Genomic DNA, 3,034 nt, shown 5'->3' with positions numbered 1-3,034 from the left:
GTTCTTTTCATTGATTCATTTGAATTGCTTTGAAAAAGGTGCCAAGGAGTAAATAAGGCAGATCAGATTACACCACCAGTAGACTAGCTGTGCTCACCTTTAAACCAGTAACTATCATACAAAGACCACAGCGCCTCCTGGAACCGATGGATATTCGATGCCTGGTCACGAGTCAGTCGTTTACGCTTCAAGGAGATCGGCAGACAATCTCCAAAGGAATGATCCAACTATTTGGAAACAAGGCAACTATGTCACTCAATATTTGTGTCCTCAGCTTCTTTCAGGATAGGACAAACCTGTGTGGATTATTAACCAATTTGCTTTCCCTATCGCCTGTCCCTTATCTACAAGGTGACAAAGGCCACAGTCTTACCTTCTCTGAGGATTGAACTCAGGACCTTCAGATTATGAGACTGACGCGCTGCCTACTGCGCTAAGAAGGCCAGCCGACAGGCACAAGTCAGGAGTGTGCTGGAATATTCCCCACTTGCCTGGATGGGTGCAGCTATTAACAACACTCAAGACGCTTGACACCATCTAGGACAAAGCAACCATAAGACCATAAGACATAGGAGTGGAAGTAAGGCCATTTGGTCCATCGAGTCCACTCCGCTATTCAATCATGGCTGATGGGCATTTCAACTCCACTTACCTGCATTCTCCCTGTAGCCCTTAATTCCTCGAGACAACAAGAATCTATCAATCTCTGCCTTGAAGACATTTAGCATCCCGGCCTCCACTGCACTCTGCGGCAATGAATTCCACAGGCCCAACACTCTCTGGCTGAAGAAGTGTCTCCGCATTTCTGTTCTGAATTGACCCCCTCTAATTTTAAGGCTGTGTCCACAGGTCCTAGTCTCCTCACCTAACGGAAACAATTTCCTAGTGTCCACCCTTTCCAAGCCATGTATTATCTTGTACGTCTCTATTAAGTCTCCCTTTAATCTTCTAAACTCCAATGAATACAATCCCAGGATCCTCAGCCGTTCCTCATATGTTAGACCAATCATTCCAGGGATCATCCGTGTGAATCTCCGCTGGACACGTTCCAGTGCCAGTATGTCCTTCCTGAGGTGTGGGGACCAAAACTGGACACAGTACTCCAAATGGGGCCTAACTAGAGCTTTATAAAGTCTCAGGAGTACAACGGTGCTTTTATATTCCAACCCTCTTGAGATAAGTGACAACATTGCATTCGCTTTCTTAATCACGGACTCAACCTGCATGTTGACCTTTAGAGAATCCTCGACTAGCACTCCCAGATCCCTTTGTACTTTGGCTTTACGAATTTTCTCACCATTTAGAAAGTAGTCTATGCTTTTATTCTGTTTGCCAAAGTGCAAGACCTCGCATTTGTTCCTGTTGAATTCCATCAGCCATTTCCTGGACCACTCTCCCAAACTGTCTAGATCCTTCTGCAGCCTCCCCACTTCCTCAGTACTACCTGCCTGTCCACCTAACTTCGTATCATCTGCAAACTTCACTAGAATGCCCCCAGTCCCTTCATCCAGATCATTAATATATAATGCGAACAGCTGTGGCCCCAACACTGAACCCTGCGGGACACCGCTCGTCCCCGCTTGCCATTCCGAAAAAGAACCTTTTATCCCAACTCTCTGCCTTCTGCCAGACAGCCAATCCTCAATCCATCCCAGTAGCTCACCTCGAACACCATGGGCCCTCACCTTGCTCAGCAGCTTCCCGTGTGGCACCTTATCAAAGGCCTTTTGGAAGTCTAGATAGACCACATCCACTGGGTTTCCCTGGTCTAACCTACTTGTCACCTCTTCAAAGAATTCCAACAAATTTGTCAGGCATGACCTCCCCTGTCAAGGAAATGCAAGTCCTGGGCCTCCTCCACTGCCAACTCCAAGCCACCCGACAACTGGAGGAAAAACACCTCAGCTTTTGCCCTGGGACCCTCCCAGTGCACCAATGTCAACTCCATCAGTTTCATTATCTCCTCTCCACCCACATCATCCCAGATGAGTGGTAAAGTGGCACAGTAGTTAGTACTGCTGCCTCACAGCGCCAGGGTCCGAGGTTCGATTCCAGCCTCGGCAACTGTCTGTTTGCACGTTCTCCCTGTGTCTGAGTAGGTTTCCTCCAGTTTCACCCCACAGTCCAAAGATGTGCAGGTCAGGTGAATTGGCCATGTTAAATTGCCCATAGTGTTAGGTGCATTAGTCAGAGGGAAATGGGTCTGGGCACATTACTCTTCAGAGGGTCAGTGTGAACTGGTTGGGCCGAAGGGCCTGTTTCCACACTGTAGGAAATCTAATCTAATCCAACTCTCCAACTCAGCGCCATCGTCTTGACCTGTTCTACCTGTTCATCTTCCTTCCCACCTCTCTGCTCCGACCTATCGCTGTCACCCTCCTCTTGCATCTACCTATTGCCTTCCCAGCTACCCTCCTCCTACCGTCCTATTTATCTCTAAGGCCCCTCCCCCCCACCCCCCACATTCCTAATGAAGGGCTTATGCCTGAAACATTGACTCTTCTGCTCCTCAGATGCTGCCTGACCAGCTGTGCTTTTCCAGTGCCACACTTTTTGACTCTATTAGGAAGAGTAGCTAGGGCATGTGAATGGCCTTTACTGAAACAGTATGCAAGCACTCATGTTATGATTATCTGTGTAAAGCCTCGTTATAAAGTCATGTTCCACAATGTTATGTTTCTGAAAGCATTCTGCAATGAATTCTTTACAATTACCTGCAGGACTTGTAATTGGCTGCTGAATGCTCCTGCAGTTATGGTCAAATTGCTGACTTGCCCTATATTTGGATAGAATTGATCTAATGCAATTGTGTAAAGTGTGTCATCGTCAGTTGGCAACTTATTTTACTTCCCTCTCATTGAAAATAAAGCTGACTGAGCATTGTAAGATGGGCTGTCAATTCACTATCAGCCATATTACAATTGAATAAGTCAATGTTATCCCACTATCCAAAATCTAGCCACTAACAGTCACCATTTTAATGCCTTCCATCATCTATTACGTAATGCTGACTATAAAGTGCGACTTGAATTTA

The 3,034-nt window shown here is 46.6% G+C and overlaps 1 non-coding gene across 1 annotated transcript; it reads right to left on the bottom strand.

Moving 5' to 3' along the window:
• Positions 1 to 370: 370 nt before the first annotated feature.
• On the bottom strand, positions 371 to 443 carry trnam-cau (transfer RNA methionine (anticodon CAU)). Its single transcript has one exon. It is a non-coding gene; the product is annotated as a tRNA-Met (tRNA).
• Positions 444 to 3,034: the final 2,591 nt, after the last annotated feature.

The sequence above is a fragment of the Chiloscyllium punctatum genome, chromosome 15, assembly GCF_047496795.1.
Source record: "Chiloscyllium punctatum isolate Juve2018m chromosome 15, sChiPun1.3, whole genome shotgun sequence".
Taxonomy (NCBI): Eukaryota; Metazoa; Chordata; class Chondrichthyes; order Orectolobiformes; family Hemiscylliidae; genus Chiloscyllium; species Chiloscyllium punctatum.
This window is presented reverse-complemented; position numbering and strand designations above follow the sequence as displayed.